This window comes from Chenopodium quinoa, unplaced genomic scaffold (genome assembly GCF_001683475.1).
Source record: "Chenopodium quinoa cultivar QQ74 unplaced genomic scaffold, ASM168347v1, whole genome shotgun sequence".
NCBI lineage: Eukaryota > Viridiplantae > Streptophyta > Magnoliopsida > Caryophyllales > Amaranthaceae > Chenopodium > Chenopodium quinoa.
The window spans coordinates 4560581-4581456 of NW_018743574.1; the positions used below are offsets into that span (position 1 = coordinate 4560581).

The 20876-nt window shown below is 33.0% G+C and overlaps 1 long non-coding RNA gene across 6 annotated transcripts; it reads right to left on the bottom strand.

The window, feature by feature from the left end:
- Positions 1-13249: 13249 nt before the first annotated feature.
- Positions 13250-16965, bottom strand: LOC110682195. 6 transcript variants are annotated; one of them, XR_002503387.1, is made up of 7 exons: positions 16638-16965; positions 15905-16425; positions 15714-15808; positions 15442-15516; positions 15199-15334; positions 14273-14417; positions 13250-13531 (listed from the first exon to the last, which is right to left on the bottom strand). It is a non-coding gene; the product is annotated as an uncharacterized LOC110682195 (long non-coding RNA). The 6 variants fall into 6 exon arrangements; XR_002503389.1 differs by having other exon boundaries at positions 15905-16369; positions 16638-16960; XR_002503391.1 differs by having other exon boundaries at positions 15905-15973; positions 16638-16924.
- Positions 16966-20876: the final 3911 nt, after the last annotated feature.

Consider the following 20876-nt stretch of genomic DNA (forward strand, 5'->3'; position numbering starts at 1 on the left):
AAAACCAAAATAACAATTGATCACAAATTTAAACAAACAAAATAATGGAAAAATAAAAGTTAATCTGCCAGATAAACGAATTTTTGTTACTCTGATGGTATTTTTGTAAATATATTAAAAAAGCAGGGTCATTTATTCAGTACTTTTGGTGAGCTGTTCAATTACTGTTTGTTTTTTGCTTTTACTGTTTGGTGAGGAAATTACACATGTACCCCTCAACTAATACATGAAAAGACGCATATACCCCTCCATTTATACCCCCAAATTTATCTGGAGAATTAACTGGATATCCCTCCAAAATAATATTCATGTGAAAGTTTTGCGTGGCAAAAGATCAATAAATTCTTGACCGATCTCTAGCTCTTTCTTATAAGATGGACCTCAACTACTACTTTTAAACTCTTAAATTTAGCCATGTGATCACTAACTTTAGATTCAATACAAACAGTGACACACCTTTATTTTGGAAGATTGATGAGTTTTGTCTAGTATGCACACTTAATGAGCAAAATTTTTTATAAATAATTTTCTTTAATTGATTTACTTTATAAATCTAATTTACTTTAACTAAATTGTTTTTTTGATGGAATTAAATGTGGTCCTATCACTTTTATGAAAGTTCCATTTAATTTGAGACAAATAAATAATATAAACAATTTCTTACATTTTATGAGACAATAATAAACCTCTGAGATTATTGTTACGTTGTACAGTACTAAAATTCATGATATAATATGTCTTTGTCAATATATATTAAAAAAATAATAATAAAAAAAAAATAGAGTTTCAAACAATGAACTATACATTATTGTACTCTCAACGAAGTTCCTCATCACATGCCCGCATATAATTATATGTCCACTAAATAACCACTAAAACACACGTATCAAATGATTCATCCATTCGAGTCTCTAATATGGTAAGACCGTATGTAAAATGACTATCAATCATTATTGACTGATCTCGATCTCTAGCCAACTTCTACAAAAAAAACCAAAGATCACTGAATTGAAACAGTTCCATCATATTTACTGGATGAAAAGCTGTTATATCTAGTGCAAAAATGACATATAATTGGTGGGCATATATATCATGTTATACGACGACAAATATAGACAAATACATAATATAATCTATAGTTTTCCCAGACAATTTCTAATCCATCCAAAAAACTGAGAAGGTAACGTTGATATATAATTGGAGGGCCACCTTAATATATAGAAAAATAATTGTATAATATAAAGTTGAAGTTAACGTGTTAGGAGTTAAGGACCCCAGTTGCATGGTTTTCTATCAAAATCATGATCATAATATGGCAATGCATGGTTTCTTTCAATTTCAATAATAATCTTCAACCTTATTCTCCTCAGCATTGTTATCTCCCATGCATGCTGAGTCAAAAGGACTCTTTTTTGACAAATTTTATGGATTTTTCAATTATGGGTAATTTGTTTTTATTCTCAATAATCTCTCTTTTTCTTATGACTTTTTATCATCTTTTTTTTTTCTCTCTCTCTTTCCAATTCAACTGTTTTTAACTTCTTTGTCCGATCTATATTTGCTTATATGTATTCTATTCTTGGATTATAATTATCTATATGCTTCTCACCTCATCTTTAAATTTTAATTAATTGATTACTAGCTATTCATCCTCTTTTTCTTTCAAAAAGAAAATTACTATTCATCACCTCTTTTGCCTTTTAGTTGGGTTTAAAGGGAAAATTATATGAAGTGTTTTTTCACGAAAATTAATATGTATATTGTCTTATCTAGTCACTCAATAGTCATTACAAAAAGTTTTAAGTGTTTTGACATCGATCATGATTATTAAATATCTAACGTTCAAACATATGACATGTTTTCACGTTCATAAACAATATTGTACTGCATAATATATCACATTCAATTTAAAGTTGTCTGGAAATAAAATATAGTGTAAGTACGTAATTTTAAAGAATGTAATAAGATGAGCGACTTTTTAATATTATCATGATATCAACCTTTGTCCATGAATTTCATTGTAAGATATGGATATGAGATAAATAACATATGTGGTGAAATTAATACAAAATTGAGCTTCATAGCTTATTAAGATATTATCATGAATGGATGATACCATCCTTTGTCCATGAATTTCATTGTAAGATATGTATATGAGATTAATAACCTTTGTGGTGAAATTAATAATTGAGCTTCACACTTGTATTATTTTGTAGCTCAATTTTATTTTTTTTAAAAAAAAAATCATTAAACAAAACATTTTAATTTTCAAAGTAAACTCGTACCGTGTTTAAGGGTGAGTTACATCACCCTGGTCATAAACTAGCAATACTTCTGCTATGTTCTTTTGAGCTACTCTACTGACACATGTTCTATTCTACTGAAACCTGCTTTGATCTGTTGAAATCTGCTCTGTTAGTTCTAACTACTTGTCCAGAAGCTCAAAAGAACAGGGTATCCTTTGCAAAGTTTTACATATTTAAATTTATTTTCATTATTTATAATGTATTTATTACCACTTGTCATGGAATTTTCACTAATTTATTTGAGATATTATTCTACTAATAAAGCTTGTACATGAATTGAAACTCAGATCAATAGGTTACTTATTAAATTAGTTATTCCTCAAATTATTTATTGCACATCATTTAAAAAGGAATCTATGAATAAGGTATCTCCTACATTATTGGGACATACATGCTTACATTAAGGTCATTTATTTGACATTTAGTTGAAAGCTAAGGTATTTTCCTCAACCATAGGCATAAATATCAATCATAAATTCATAATGCATGCGCGCACCCACAGCACACATGTTAGACCGATAGATCTATTTCTCTTTCTTGCAAGTAGCTGTTTTCTATGATATTTTTTTTGGATCAATTATTGGTGAATTTAAACTTAGTGGAGCTTGATTGATTGCTCAAAGCTTTGCAAGAATAGTGTATATTTATTGTTTCCTTGTCTCGATAATAATATACAAATACCATTGCGTTTTTTATTTATTATTTTTTCTTTATTACTAATAATTTATACAAAGTACTATGGAATATCATAAAATTATCCTAATTATGAAGTCGGCTATATCCAAGATGCTAGTTAGTGATAAATTTAAAACTAAATATACATGGATCAAATGTACTTGATATCAATTAACAAAATGGTTTAATACAGTAAGATGAATCTTTATGATTGGCATCCACTAATGTGAGGTATTCTAATACTATATATTGTCTAGTTGATATTTGTTAATTTTAGGCTTATTTAATAAGTAGAGAATTAAATGATATGCCTTGAATTACCCACTAATTATTATCCTATGCTTATCTCATCAGCTCCTAATCTCCTTTGTTGATTCAGAGTTTATTTACAAACCAATTGGTAGGATGTTATAAATTAAATTACTCACTAAAGTATTGTATTTATTTATACGACATTAGAAGTGCCAACAAATTGTCTAGACACAAAGAAATCGGTTTGCCTATATCAATCTCACATCCACCTTGCACAAAATAATCCCAACTAGATTTATACTGAAATTTGGTTTGGATGATAAGTTCTCTATAGGTTAATGGTGGTTGATTGATGACCAGAGGAGTCTGTTTCAAGGGTAAATTCTTCATCAACAGTAATTAGCAACCTTCATAAAAATAGAATAAATAATAAAAAAAAAAGTGAATGTGGCCATAATAATAATTTTATACAGTAAAAGAAAAAAGAGTGAATGTGAATGCTGGCCGCCTGCCATGGTTCTTCTCAACCAATAAAATGGCAGAATTGCTGATTTATTTGTAATTGGTTGACTGTGATTTTGGTCAAAATAAAGAGGCAAATTAAAATCGAGGAAGAAAATTAAAGGAAGTAAAAACAGTGACTATTCGTCGATGAGTTAAAAACGTGGTACTCCTTTATAAGGGAACTAAATTACTGTTTAACTACCTACAATAATGTGTGTCATGTGTCTATTTATGAAACTAAAATCAAGAATTTGATTGGATATCAACAAGTCTCCATTAAACTAATCAATGGTTAGTGTGAAATATCAAAATATATCTATTGAGAAGTAGAAGTATTACTAAAGCTCACACTAACTCTTGCTTAATAATGTGTGACTATGATAATTGAGTTAAATTAAATTTAAAGGAGCAATGTTTTATAAAATTGATGTTTTTATTTAGATTTATAATTTTTTTTTCACCCTCTATTAGTATGTGTATAAAATTTAAACGATAACTCAAGAGAATGTTATGAAGTAGAAGTCGACCAATAATCAGGACATGAATGAATAGAATCCATACTTGAAGAACATGTTATAAAATAGAAGTCGACCAGTTAAGACATAAATGAATAGAATCTATACTTGAAAGAGGGATTGGAATCTACTTTTTCATTTAAAAAATAAAGTGTGATAGAATATATTTGTGTATGAATATGAAAATACCAAGTGCCAATTCTTGTCTAGTTCTATGGTTTAAATTTTAATTCAGATTTTGTGAGCTTAAAAAACTAACCCACATGGGCAACTTGCTCATTTTCCCTTTGAACGTGGAAGAATTGGCATCCACCAGATATTTATTCATGGATCAAACAGTATCTGGACTATTTTTCTACCACATTTATCTTTTTTTTTTCATCACCAATTATTCTTCATCATGATCGATTGGACGCCTTAATTAATCGAATATGGGACCTCTAGTTTATGTTTATATGTTGGACAGTTAGTACATACTCAAACAAATGGTCCTTCACCAACCATACGTGTCAAATAACTCTATAAATACTTGTATGAATAACTAAATAGAATGACAAAGGAAAATAAATTAAGGCCTTGTTTGGTAAAGAGCTTTTTAAAAAGCTTTTAGCTTATTGAGCAATATTAGAGGTTTGACCAATTTAAAAAGTTAATTTGGGTGTTTGGTAAATAACTTATTAAAAGAGTTTTTTGGTTCCAAAAAGCTATTTTTTAAAAAAACCTCATTTTAAGAGCTTTTTACAATTAGCTTATTGAAGAATTAGCTTTTTGGGTATTAAATACTTTGAAACAGCTAATAATGAACAACTATTTACCAAACACTTTTACACAATCAGTTATTTACAACTACCTAGTCAAATAAGCTAATATAACCAGCTAGTCAAACCAGTTAATATAATCAGTTATACAAATCAGCTAAAAGCTAATTACCAAACAGGGCCTAAATAAGACTTAGTTTGAGCCTTTGAGGAATTTGTCCCCACTTTGAGGATTGAGCTCAAAACTTTATACCGTATTCATTCATTTTATATTGTTCTTCCTACTTAAAAATCTTTTTGTGAAATAAAAATTAGCAAAAAAAAGAAGAAGAAATTGAAATGGAGAAATCAAAGTTTTTAATTTTTTTATTATTCAGAAGGAAAAGTCTTATTTCAAGTTTTTTAATGATATGAAACATATTACGTACGGAGTAGTTCAATAATAAATTACTAATAGTAGCATTTTTTTTAAAAAAAAATTATAATTTTTTTTCCTGATAGTCTTCTTAATTATTTCATTATGTTTATCAAGAAAGCAAAAATCTAAAAGCCATTAATGGAGTTATCACCTCTAAATGGTACTAATAATGTTGTAATTCATGTCAATTCATTCTCACACAATTAGTATGGAGTACTAAGGCTGAAACCCCTCATGCTTCAACCCATCTCAGGTTTAGCAGACTAGACAATTTGGGAGACTGGGGAGAAGATAAAGGAATCCCACCCCCTAGATTATCACTAGTTGAGATTGTCACTAGACTTTTTTTAGCTTGGTTATAGAATACCACTTTATCTATTCATTTTTTTCCAAGTTAAACAACATATACTACCTCTGTTTCTTTTTAGTTGACACATAATTCTTTTCAGAAGGTTTTTTTTATAGTTGACACGTTTCCTTTAGGGGTAAAAATTTTACCTTGCATTTGCAAACTACCCCACTTGCTTTTTCATTCTCTCTTACTCTCTCTCCTCTCCTTAATATATGTGCCTAAATCAAACGCGTCAATTAAATAAAAACGGATGAAATACTCCATATAAAATATTGTAGAGTTATGTATTGAACATGAAGTGCATACAATGTTAATTTTGTAAATTAGATGAAGCCCAATTAACCGGCCATAAACTTTCAAAATTCAAAGTTGTATGATAAGGTCCGCTATCTAGTTGAGCACAGGATACCTTGTATTTGAAGCCCATTGGGCTGAGGCAGTCCAGTAACTAGGTGTTTACCACCAATTATTTAATGCATATCACAGCAAGACTTTAATAAGGAGTATCTACTGCTAGATATAGACAGTTATGAAATATTCTTATCTGAAAGAGGGATAATAGGCCTGAATCATAGCTATTTATAGAGGATTAATTTGAGCTTTTTCAGCGAGATAGGCCCATGAACTTTTTTGATATATATATATATTTATATTTTTACTTAGGGTTATAAAAATGAGAGAAATTGTCATTTTGGGCATGAATTTTGTTTATTTTGGCTTTAATTTGAAGTACTCATATTAAAATGATTATTGCTGATTATCTCATACATGTGAGGGTTTTAAACTGTAATTCTTAAAGAGCACAATGTGTTTCGATATATATACTCGTAGTACAAGTATTTTTTTTAATAAGAACAATACTTTAAATTGTTAAGCCAAAACACGTATATCTCTTTTTCTAAAACAAAAATAAGAAAATAAAATTAACATCTCAGGTCTCCACGGCCTACTTAATAGGTCGAAACCTCCAAAATTTCTCAAAAAACGTGGATATTAGTCTTTATTTTTTTGATCAGTAAATAAAAATTGCCAAAATGTTTACTATGGTCCCTAATACCCTATGGGAGACCAATTAGCTGGATAGAACCATCCAATTTGCCTTTAAACGCCAATTTACCAATTACAACTTATACCGATTTCATTAACTCAACCTTACCACGAACATTTATGACAACATATAATGATCATATATGGATCCAAACAGCATTATATGACCCCGAGATATATCCCCTAAAATCTCAATACTTTACGACACCAGGCCCCAAAACATTCGAAATTTCTCAAAAAGCGTGAATATTAGCCTTCAATTTTGGAATTTTTTTTTATTTTTTTCGCCCGGATATAAAAATTGTCGAAATGTTTACCATGGTCCCAAATACCCTCCAGGATTCCAATTGGGTGGGTAGAACCATCCAATTTGCCTTTAAACGACCAATTTAGTAGTTTACAACTTACACAAATTTCATTCATTCAATCCTACCATAAACATTTATGGCAGAAAATAATGATCATATAAGGTTCCAAACGACATTATATAACCCCGAAATGTATTCACTAGAATTTCAAAACTTTTCGACATCAGGCCCCGAAAACTTCAAAAATTATCAAAAAGGGTGGACATAGCCTTCAGTATTTGAATTTTTTGACTTCTTTTCGTCCAGAAATAAAAATTGCAGAAACATTTATCATGGTTTCTAATATCCCCCGGCAGTCCAATTGGGTGGGTGGAACCATCCAATTTGCCATTAAAGGGCCAATTTACCGGCTTACAACTTGCGCCGATTTCATTAATTAAAGCCTACCCCAAACATTTATGACAACATATAATGATCATATATGGTTCCAAACGGCATTATATGACCTCGAGATGTATCTCATTGAATTTCAAGACTTTTCAACACCAGGCCTCGAAAACTCCAAAATTTCTCAAAAATCGTGGATATTAGCCTTTAATTTTGGATTTTTTTGAATATTTTTCGCCCTGAAATAAAAATTGCCAAAGCGTTTACCATGGTCCCTAATATCCTCCGGGAGTACATTTGTGTGGATGGAACCATCCAATTTGCCTTTAAACGACCAATTTACCGGTTTACAACTTACAACGATTTCATTAATTCAAGCCGAACATTTGACAACAAATAATGATCATATATGTTCCAAACGGCATTATATGACCCCAAGATGTATCCCACATAATTTCAAGACTTTTCGACACCGGACCTCGAAACCTCCAAAATTTATCAAAAAGCGTGGATATTAGCCTTTTAACTTTAGAATTTATTGACTATTTTCGCCCGGAAATAAAAATTGCCGAAAAATTTACCATAGTCATTAATACTCTCCAGGAGTACAATTAGGTGGATGGAACCATCCAATTTGCCTTTAAACGACCAATTTACCGGTTTACAACTTACAACCATTTCATTAATTCAAGCCAACCACGAACATTTATGACAACAAATAATGATCATATATGGTTCCAAACGGCATTATATGACCCCAAGATGTATCCCATAGAATTTCAAAACTTTTCGACACAGGGCCCCGAAACCTGTAAAATTTCTCAAAAAGCGTGGATAATAGCCTTCAATTTTAGAATTTTTTGACTACTTTTCGCCTGAAATAAAAATTTCCGAAATGTTTACCATGGTCTCTAATACCCTCCGAGAGTCCAATTGGGTGGGTGGAACCATCCAACTTGCCTTTAAACGACCAATTTACCGGTTTACAACTTACACCGATTTCATTAATTCAAGCCACCTATTAACATTTATGACAACAAATAATGATCATATATGATTCCAAACGACATTAAATGACCCCTAGATTTATTCCCTTGAATTTAAGACTTTTCGACATCGGGCCCCGAAACCTCCAAAATTTCTCAAAAAGCGTGTATATTAGCCTTCAATTTTTGAATTTTTTGACTATTTTTCGCCAGAAATAAAAATTTCAGAAATATTTACTATGGTCTCTAATACCCTTCGAGAGTCCAAATGGGTGGTTGGAACCATCCAATATGCATTTAAACGACCAATTTACCAATTTACAATTTGCAACGATTTCATTAATTCAAGCCAACCAGGAACATTTAAGACAAAAAATAATGATCATATATGGTTCCAAACGGCATTAAATGACCCCGAGATGTAACCCAGAGAATTTCAAAACTTTTCGACACCGGAACCTTAAACCTCCAAAATATCTCAAAAAACGTGGATATTAGCCTTCAATTTTGGAATTTTTTGACTACTTTTCGCACAGAAATAAAAATTGCTGAAATGTTTATCATGATCTCTAATACCCCTTGGTAGTCCAATTAGGTGGGTGGAACCATCCAATTTGCCTTTAAATGACCAATTTACCGGTTTACAACTTGCGCTGATTTCATTAACTCAAGCCAACCACGAATATTTATGACAATAAATAATGATCATATATGGTTCCAAACGGCATTATATGACTCCGAGACGTATCCCATAGAATTTCAAGACTTTTCGACACCGGGCCTCGAAACCTCCAAAATTTCTCAAAAAGCCTTTAATTTTGGAATTTTTTACTATTTTTCGCCCGAAAATAAAAATTTCCGAAACATTTACCATGGTCCCTAATACCCTCCGGGAGTACAATTGGGTGGGTGGAACCATCCAATTTGCCTTTAAACAACCAATTTACCGGTTTACGACTTACAACGATTACATTAATTCAAGCCAACCACGAACATTTATGATAAAAAATAATGATCATATATGGTTCCAAACGGCATTATATGACCTCAAGATTTATCTCATAGAATTTCAAGACTGTTCGACAACGGGCCTCGAAACCTCCTAAATTTCTCAAAAAGCGTGAATATTAGCCTTTAATTTTGGAATTTTTTTACTATTTTTCGTGCGGAAATAAAAACTGCCGAAATGTTTACCATGGTCCCTAATACTCTCCGAGAGTACAATTGGGTGGGCGAACCATCCAATTTGCCTTTAAACGACCAATTAACCGGTTTACAACTTGCACCGATTTCATTAATTCAAGCCAACCACGAACATTTATTACAAAAAACAATGATCATATATAGTTCCAAATAGCATTATATGACCCTGAGATGTATCCTAAAGGATTTCAAAACTTTTTGACCCTGGACCTTCAATTTTGGAATTTTTTGACTAATTTTCGCCCAGAAATAAAAATTGCCAAAATATTTATCATGGTCCCTAATACTCTTCAAGAGTCCAATTGGGTGAGTGGAACTCTTCAATTTGCCTTTAAACTACCAATTTACCAGTTTAAAACTTACACCGATTTCATTAATTCAAGTCAACCACGAACATTTATGACAACAAATAATGATCATATATGGTTCCAAACGGCATTATATGACCTCATGATATATCCCATAAAATTTCAAAACTTTTCGACACCGGGCCCTGAAACCTCCAAAATTTCTCAAAAAGCGTGATATTAGCCTTTAATTTTGGAATTTTTTTTACTATTTTTCGCAAGTAAATAAAAATTGCCGAAATGATTACCATGATCCCTAATACCCTCCGAGAGTCCAATTGGGTGGGTGGAACCATCCAACTTGGCTTTAAACGACCAATTTACCAGTTTAAAACTTACACCGATTTCATTAATTCAAGCCAACCACGAACATTTATGACAATAAATAATGATCATATATGGTTCCAAACGGCTTTATATATATGGCCTCAAGATATATCCCATAGAATTTCAAGACGTTTCGACATCCAGCCTCGAAACCTCTAAAATTTATTCAAAAAGCGTGGATATTAGCCTTTAATTTTGGAATTTTTTGACTATTTTTCACCCGGATATAAAAATTGCCGAAACATTTACCATGGTCCCTAATACTCTCCGGGAGTACAGTTGGGTGGGTGGAACCATCTAATTTTCCTTTAAACAACCAATTTAACGGTTCACAACTTACAGCGATTACATTAATTCAAGCCAACCACGAACATTTATGACAACAAATAATGATCATAAATGGTTCCAAACGGCATTATATGACCTCAAGATGTATCCCATAAAATTTCAAGACTTTTCGACACCGGGCCTTGAAACCTCCAAAATTTCTCAAAAAACGTGGATATTAGCCTTTAATTTTGGAATTTTATTTACTATTTTTCGCCCGGAATTAAAAATTGCCGAAATGTTTACCATGATCCCTAAGATCCTCCAAGAGTCTAATTGGGTGGGTGGAACCATTCAATTCGCCTTTAAACGACCAATTTATCGATTTACAACTTACACTGATTTCATTAATTCAAGCCAACCACGAACATTTATGACAATAAATAATGATCATATATGGTTCCAAACAGAATTATATGACCTAGAGATGTATCTCATAGAATTTCAATACTTTTAGACACCGGGCCCTTAAACTTCAAAAATTTCTCAAAAAGCGTTGATATTAGCCTTCAGTTTTTTAACTATTTTTCGCCGAGAAATAAAAATTGCCAAAATATTTACCATGATCCCTAATATCCTCCGGGAATCCAATTGGGTGGGTGGAACCATTCAATTCACCTTTAAACGACCAATTTACCGATTTACAACTTACACTAATTTCATTAATTCAAGCCAACCACGAACATTTATGACAACAAATAATGATCATAAATGGTTCCAAACGGAATTATATGACCTTAAGATGTATCCCATAAAATTTCAAGACTTTTCGACACCGGGCCCTGAAACGTTTAAAATTTCTCAAAAAGCACGGATATTAGCCTTTAATTTTGGAATTTTATTTACTATTCTTCGCCCGGAATTAAAAATTCCCGAAATTTTTACCATGATCCCTAAGAACCTCCGAGAGTCTAATTAGGTGGGTGGAACCATTCAATTCTCCATTAAACGACCAATTTATCGATTTACAACTTACACTGATTTCAATAATTCAAGTCAACCACGAACATTTATGACAAAAAATAATGATCATACACTACGTGAAAAAATGAAATTGGCACCGGTTTGAATCGGTTCCAATGTGGGGGTGCCAATTACCCCCCCTTTTTGGCACCGGTTCAAAACCGATGCCATAAACAGGTTTTGGCACTGGTTAACCGGTGCCAAAAATACTAAAAAAAAAAAAAAAATTATCCTCCTTTTGGCACCGGTTAACCGGTGCCAAAAATGTCCAAAATTATTATTATTAGTTTTTTTTTTGGTTTTTTTTCACTTACCAATAAAATCAACTGAAAAAAATAACAATTCACAACAAAAATCGAATTGGTTTCAATATATATAATGAAAAATTTACAATACATAATCAAATCCAAAATTACAATATAGATCAATTACAACTAACATATAAATAAATAAAAAAAATACATTATAAATCATAAAAAAAATTACAACATGAACATATCAATATTCTTGCATAATCTGTACCTGCACTAATTAAAACAGAAAAAAAATCAATTGGTAAAAATAAGCTTAAGAATATAAAAAATTTATCAAAAAATTGAAAAATTATCAAAAACGAAAAAAAAAACCAAAATTATCAAAATATAAAATATAAAACAGAAATTGAAATCGATATAAAAAATTATCAAAAACGAAAAAAAAAAACCAAAATTGAAATCGAAAAAAGAAACCAAAAATTAAAAAAAAAAACAAAATCAAAATCAGAAAAAAAAAACCAAATACGAAAATAAATAGGAAAAAAAAACCAAAATCCAAAATAAAAGGCAAAATCGAAACCCTAAAAACGAAATCCAAAATAAAAACGAAATCCAAAATAATAACGAATAAAAACGAAATCCAAAATAAAAACGAAATCCCAGAAATCGGAAAAAAAAAACCAAAATCAAAATTAAAACCCTAAAAACCAAAATCGAAAACCTAAGTAAAAAACCAAAATCAAAATCAAAAACCAAAATCGAAAAAAAAAACCAGATACGAAAAACAAAACCAAAATCGAAATTGGTGAATCGAAAATAAAAACAATTAAAATCGAAAAAAAAAGCCAGAACTTGAAAAAAAATCCCAGAAATTGTTGTTGATGTTGATGCCGGTGGTGGTGCTCGAACTTTGTGGTGGTGGCGGCGGCTGTTGTTGCGCTAATGAGAGGAGATCGAGCTTTGTGGTGGTGCTCGAGCTTTGGTTGTTGCATATGAAAGGAGATCGAGCTTTGTGGTGGTGCTCGAACGTTGTGGTGCTCGAGCTTTGCACTAGACGAAAATATAAATTGGCCACCGGTTCAAAACCCCCCTATGCCACCGGTTTTGAACCGCTGGGCATTTGGGGGGTGGCAATAATCGTATAAAAAGCCACCGGTTCAAAACCGGTGGCAAAAACAAGTATTGCCACCGGTTAACCGGTGGCAATAACCCTGCCCGCTTTTTTAAAGAGGTTATTGGCACTAGTTCCTGGTCAAAACCGGTGGCAATAATGGCCAAAAAAATAATTTTTTTTTTTTTTTGCATTTTTTTCACTTAAAATGATATGTAAACACTTACATATATATTAACTTACATTGTTTTTCATAAAAAAGCTGTAAAATTACAATATTCCTCGAAAAACAAAGTGGCATGAACGACATGAATTTTTAGGCAAATTCTCAACCAGCATTAAGCCCGTTATCAGGTTGTCTAGTACCTTCTTCACTGTGAGCCCTTATAGTAGTATTTGGTGAATTCTTTGCTTGGTTATTTGCCACTTCCTCCAACTTCATCATCCTCATCCCGAAGCAACTGATCTAATTCTGGCCAGACTAATTCTTCCTGAAATTGACAGACTTCAGTATATTTTCACCAAATTACAAGTTCATTATTACGGAAGAAGTAAAATTCCAGACAATACAATCAATCAATCGATCAACTTATAGCGTTTTGAACAAGAACCTACAAAAATCAGAGTAAACAAAGCAAACCAGTATTTGGAATAAACAATTTACAACAGCCTCGGTAGGGTAGAGAAGAAGTGACAAGTGACAGTAGCTCTAGCACAGCATATAGTGCAGCATCTCAGTCGGCAGGACCAAGTTGCTATGCTGATTTTCAGAAATGTAGCACAAGACAAGTGCCAAGAGTCTCTCAGGCAGGACCAGGCCACATGCACAGGCCACTTCCAGCCAACTTAGAACAAAGGAAAACTCAAAGATTGGTTTTGTACATATGTTCACTAGATCTTCACCAAAAAAATAATAAAGAGGGGGGCTATATGTACTCAGTGAAGTCCCCTTAATAAATTTTTCAAAGAGAGATACCAGTTGTCACAAGCAACATGAGAAAGAAAAGAACTGCACTCAGAATTCACAATATATGCACATGCCTCAGGAATTAAAAATGTATGGTAACTCAGAAACTTATAGTCTGATTTATGTGAGGAGTCCAAGTAACATTCTATGTTCATTTGATGACTAGACACCTGATCAAATTTAGTGTATACTTATACACTCTATAGAACTACTGCTCTAATCAAATTTAGTGTATACATTCTATAGAATCTTTCATGATACTTACGCAGGGTGAGCACCAATAAGAGCTACAACCATCATCGTACAGTTATAAGCAGCTTTTGATTGCAAGTTGTCAAAAGGGGAGCTTCACCATCTTTTAATTTCTCAATAGGGGCCCGATTATCAGCATAGATATGTGATGCAACTACCTGAGAGAATTATAAAATGTAAATAATAAGTCATGATATGCAAAATGGAGCTTTTCTAATTGTACATTGAAAATGGGCTTATATAACATAGAATAAAGAAAAAAATCGAAGTCATATATTAAGTGTGCCTCATATTTACATATACACATTCTCTCATGTAAATAGACTAGCAAAGATTTTCTTTTTTTCCACTAAATACATTACATAAAAAATGCAGAGAGCCATGCACAAAGATTATCTTATGTTTCTATGCAAATGAATATATGAATGTCTATTATTTCTAGTCATATTAAAAATAGACTACAAAACACTAGTCCTTTGTATCAACACCTGGAAATGTCATTTAAATTCAGCAAACCTACTGCTAGACTCGGTTATAACCAACATACAAAATCTGAGTACTTTACTTCAATTAATGCATTAATATACAGATATAGCATTTCCCAACTGATCATTCCTACTAATATATTATCCATATATGATAGATCTTGGTGTTTCTAATACAAAGATTCATCAAAGGTTGCATAAATATCATCTATCTCATTAAAATTTTGCACTAAACATATCCTTGCTTAAACAAATACTGTGAAAAACTATCAAGAGTCTTTCACTTAAATGATCTCATATCCTTCATCATAAGTGATTCAGAAATCCGACAGCGTGAGTATTGAGTATGATCACACTGTACAAGGAGACCACCAAAGGACAACTACGCTAGCTAAATCCAAGATAATCATAATGTTTTGACATATTCAAATTAAAGCAGAAAGGACTGCCTTACCCACTGATGCGAGGGGATCATTGAGCCTTTGACTTTGACGCTATGCTTCCATTTCTTGGCTCTACAACCAGTGTGCTTTTCCCATTCACTTAATGACTACTTCCTTGTCCCACATTTACCACACTTACACACAACCCTAAAAAGAAGAGCACATGTAATCAAATTAATAGCAGATTGTTTGCAAAATGTAAAAAAGAATTTAAAAGAGCATAATATATAATTTTTGTAACCTTTAGAACTTACAAGTGAAGGCTTGGGATATATGATGCCTCCATACCATTGCACGCAACAGTTACCTCATCGGATGGCACAGGTTGTCTGTATCATACAATAGTAACTCTTACTAAATTGTTTGAGCTCAAAATCGGTTGTATAAATGCCAGAAACAACAATAATAGTAATAATAATAAAAGTATTTGTTGTAAATCTATAATAAATTATCCATAACAATATTAATAATGATGATAACAATGAAAGTAAAGCAACAGTAACAACAAACAGAAGTAAACGCGTACTTTGGGTTGACTTCAGGTAGAGCTACAGAGTATGATGGCTCAAATGCAAACTTTGGCTTGCAATCAGGGCAGTAATATTCCGCATCTTCCAAATCCTTAGATAGAAACAGAATGTACAAATAAATCCTCTAAAAACAGTCTTTACAAGCACCAGGTCTTGTCAATAAAACAAAAACAAAGCGTGAACCAACCTTGAGATTTTTGCCACAGATTTCAGCACACTCAGCATGCTCCAAAACATCACAGCCATCACAGCAAACCTATGCGAGAAACAATTACTATACACACAAAATATTGACAAATCTCACGAGCAAAAAGCAGTACTTCAAAATTAAATTGTTCGACCAAAATTGAGTTCCTACATACCTATTTCTTAAGAATTAAGTGATTTATAGACAAAACCAAAATTCAACATTGATCACAAATATAAATCAAATCTCAACATAACAAACCTACGTGAGTATACATATCAAAGACAAAATCGATAAGCCCCATATCAAGTTCAATTTTTTCTGTAATTAGGGTCAGATTATCACGAAAATGCAGAAAAATTATCAAGAGACATCCTTTACCTCATCATCATCAAACTCATCACCATACCCAACCTTCACATGGCCAAAATACCTGGGTTAAATCCCGTACCCAAGTTCGCTCCACTACACATTAGTAATTTGAAAGCTCAAAAACACAGATCTATATGATTTCAAGAAATCTGACAATGAAATGTTGTCAAAATTCAGTAATTGCGGTGCTGCATGTAATTGAGAAAGGAACAATTTCTATGGAGTAATATATAATTAAAATCGAAAATCAGAAAACCCTTGGTTTCCGAAAACATGAAATTGTAAATTTGAGAAAAATAAAAACTCAAAAATCACGAAATAAAGAAATTAATTAAAGAGAAAAGAAGAAAAAAGCACGAACCTTCAGGGAAAATCATTTCGCGAGGGGGAAACGACGAGAGGAGGGTTTGTATCAGCTCCTTGCGCCACTGCCACCGTTGCTAGGACCGTCCGACTGATGCACCGTAAACATGAACAGAGGGAAGCGGGAGGAATGGACGGCGGCACGGTGGAGAGAGGAAAGAGAGAGAGAAGAGGGAGATCTAGTTGAGGAGTGAGGAGAGAGGAGAGAGGAGAGAGAACACGAGATGGAGGAAAGAGAGAGAGAACGCGCAAAGTGAAAGAAAATATAGGGGCGATTTTTTTTTTTATTATATTGCCACCGATTTGAACCGGTGGCCTTTAAAACATATGCCAACAGTTCGGTTTAAACCGGTGGCAATTAAAAAAATCCTAATCCCGTCCATTTTTTCCAAACCAGTTTTTAAAAACCGGTGGGCATGGCTCGGTGCCTTTTTATATTTTTCTACTAGTGTTGGTTGCTGCATATGAGAGGAGATCGAAGAGAGATGAAAGACAAAAGAAGAACGAATAAAGAGAGAGAGAGTAGATCGATGGAGATGAAAGAAGAAAGAAGAATGAAGAGAGAGAGAGAGGAAAGAGAAGGAGAGGAGAGGAAATGGGGGAATGGAGGCGGAGAGGAGGAGGAGAGATAAGGAGATCGAAGCTAAGGGTTTTAGGGTTTTAATGTTCCGGTTTTTTTAAAAACCTTGGGCCGGTTCAGTGGCACCGGTTCAATCCGGTGCCCTTTGTATTTTTGGCAACAGTTTGATCTGAACCGGTGCCATTACTCATGGTCTAAAATCCCGCCCATTTTTAGGGAGGTTTTTGGCACCGATTTGGTCTGAACCGGTGCCATTTGGGGGTTGCCTTTTTATATTTTTATACTAGTGATATATGGTTCCAAACGACATTATATGACCTAGAGATGTATCTCGTAGAATTTCAATACTTTTAGACACCGGGCCCTGAAACTTCAAAATTTCTCAAAAAGCGTTGATATTAGCCTTCAATTTTGGAATTTTTTTTAACTATGTTTTGCCAGGAAATAAAAATTGCCAAAATGTTTACCATGATCCCTAATATCCTCCGGGAGTCCAATTGGGTGGGTGGAACCATTCAATTCGCCTTTAAACGACCAATTTACCGATTTACAACTTACATTGATTTCATTAATTCAAGCCAACCACGAACATTTATAACAACAAATAATGATCATATATGGTTCCAAACGACATTATATGACCTCAATATATATCCCATAGAATTTCAAGACTTTTCGACACCGGGCCCTTAAACCTCCAAAATTTCTAAAAAAATGTGGATAATAACCTTCAATTTTGGAATTTTTTAAACTATTTTTCGCCCGTAAATGAAAATTTCGAAAATGTTTACCATGATCTCTAATACCCTCCAGGAGTCCAAATGGGTGGGTGGAACCATCCAATCTACCTTTAAGCGACTAATTTACCGATTTACAACTTACACCGATTTCATTAATTCAAGGCAACCAGGAACATTTACGACAATAAATAATGATCATATATGGTTCCAAACGACATTATATGATCCCAAAATGTATCTCATAGAATTTCAAGAGTATTAGACACAGGGCCCTGAAACATCCAAAATTTCTCAAAAAGCGTGGACATTAGCCTTCAATTTTGGAATTTTTTGACTTTTTTTCGCCCGGAAATAAATATTGCCGAAATGTTTACCATGATCCCTAATACCCTCCGGGAGTATAATTGGGTGGGTGGAACCATTCAATTCGCCTTTAAACGACCAATTTACTGATTTTCAACTTACACCGATTTCATTAATTCAAGCCAACCACGAACATTTACGACAACAAATAATGTTCATTTATGGTTCCAAACGACATTATATGATCCCAAAATGTATCTCATAGAATTTCAAGAGTATTAGACACAGGGCCCTGAAACATCCAAAATTTCTCAAAAAGCCTTCAATTTTGGAATTTTTTATCTATTTTTCGCCCGGAAAAAAAAAATTCCAAAATATTTACCATGATTCCTAATACCCTCCGGGAGTCTAATAGGGTGGGTGGAACCATTCAATTTGCCTTAAAACGACCAATTTACCGATTTACAACTTACACCGATTTCATTAATTCAAGCCTACCAGGAACATTTACGATAATAAATAATGATCATATATGGTTCCAAACGGCATTATATGACCACGAGATGTATCCCGGAGAATATAAAGACTTTTCGACACCAGGTTCTGAAACCTTCAAAATTTCTCAAAAAGCGTGGATATTAGTCTTCAATTTTGGAATTTTTTGACTTTTTTTCGCCCGGAAATAAAAATTGCCGAAATATTTACCATGATCCCTAATACCCTCTGGGAGTCTAATTGGGTGGGTGGAACCATTTAATTCCCCTTTAGACGACCTATTTACTGATTTACAACTTACACTGATTTCATTAATTCAAGCCAACCACGAACATTTATGACAACAAATAATGATCATATATGGTTCCAAACGACATTATATGACCTCAAGATATATCCCATAGAATTTCAAGACTTTTCGACACCGGGCCCTAAAACCTCCAATGTTTCTCAAAAAGCGTGATATTAGCCTTTAATTTTGGATTTTTTTTTTCAATTCTTCGCCCGGAAATAAAAATTGCCAAAATTGTTACCATGATCCCTAAGATACTCCGGGAGTCTAATTGGGTGGGTGGAACCATTCAATTCGACTTTAAACGACCAATTTACCGATTTAAAAGTTACACCGATTTTATTAATTCAAGACAACCACGAACATTTATAACAATAAATAATGATCAGATATGGTTCCAAGCGGCATTATATGACCCAGAGATGTATCTCATAGAATTTCAATACTTTTAGACACCGGGCCCGGAAATTTCCAAAATTTCTCAAAAAACGTTGATATTAGCCTTCAATTTTGGAATTTTTTTAACTATTTTTCGCCCGGAAATAAAAATTGCAAGAATGTTTACCATGATCCCTAATACCCTCTGGGAGTCTAATTGGGTGGGTAGAACCATTCAATTGCCCTTTAGACGACCAATTTACCGATTTACAACTTACACTGATTTTATTAATTCAAGCCAACCAAGAACATTTATGACAACAAATAATGATCATATATGATTCCAAACGACATTATATGACCTCAAGATATATCCCATATAATTTCAAGACTTTTCGACACCGGGCCCTGAAACCTCCAAAATTTTGAAAAACGTGTGGATATTAGCCTTCAATTTTGGAATTTTTTCTACTATTTTTCGCCTATAAATAAAAATTTCCAAAATGTTTACCATGATCCCTAATACTCTCCGGGAGTCCAAATTAGTGGGTGGAACCATCCAATCTACCTTTAAACGACCAATTTACCGATTTACAACTTACTATGATTTCATTAATTCAACCCACCCACGAACATTTATGACAACAAATAATGATTATATATGGTTCCAAAAGAAATTATATGACCCCGAGATGTATCCCTGAGAATATCAAGACTTTTCGACACCGGTTCCTGAAACCTCCAAAATTTCTCAAAAAGCGTGGATAATAGCCTTCAATTTTGGAATTTTTTGACTTTTTTTCGCCCGGAAATCAAAATTGCCGAAATGTTTACCATGATCCCTAATATCCTCCGGGAGTCTAATTGGGTGGGTGGAACCATTCAATTCGCTTTTAAACGACCAATTTACCGATTTACAACTTACACCAATTTCATTAATTCAAGCCAACCACGAACATTTATGACAACAAATAATGATCATATATGGTTCCAAACGGCATTATATGACCCCGAGATGCATCTCATAGAATTTCAAGACTTTTAGACATAGGGCTGTGAAACATCCAAAATTTCTCAAAAAGCGTTGATATTAGCCTTTAATTTTGGAATTTGTCGCATGGAAATAAAAATTGCAAGAATGTTTACCGTGATCCCTAATACCCTCTGGGAGTCCAATTGGGTGGGTGGAACCATTCAATTCTCCTTTTAACCACCAATTTACCGATTTACAACTTACACTGATTTCATTAATTCAAGCCAACCACGAACATTTATGACAACTAATAATAATCATATATGGTTCCAAACGACATTATATGACCTCGAGATATATCTCATAGAATTTCAATACTTTTAGACACCGGGCCCTGAAACATCCAAAATTTCTCATAAAGCGTTGATATTAGCTTTCAATTTTAAAATTTTTTAACTATTTTTTCGCCCGGAAAT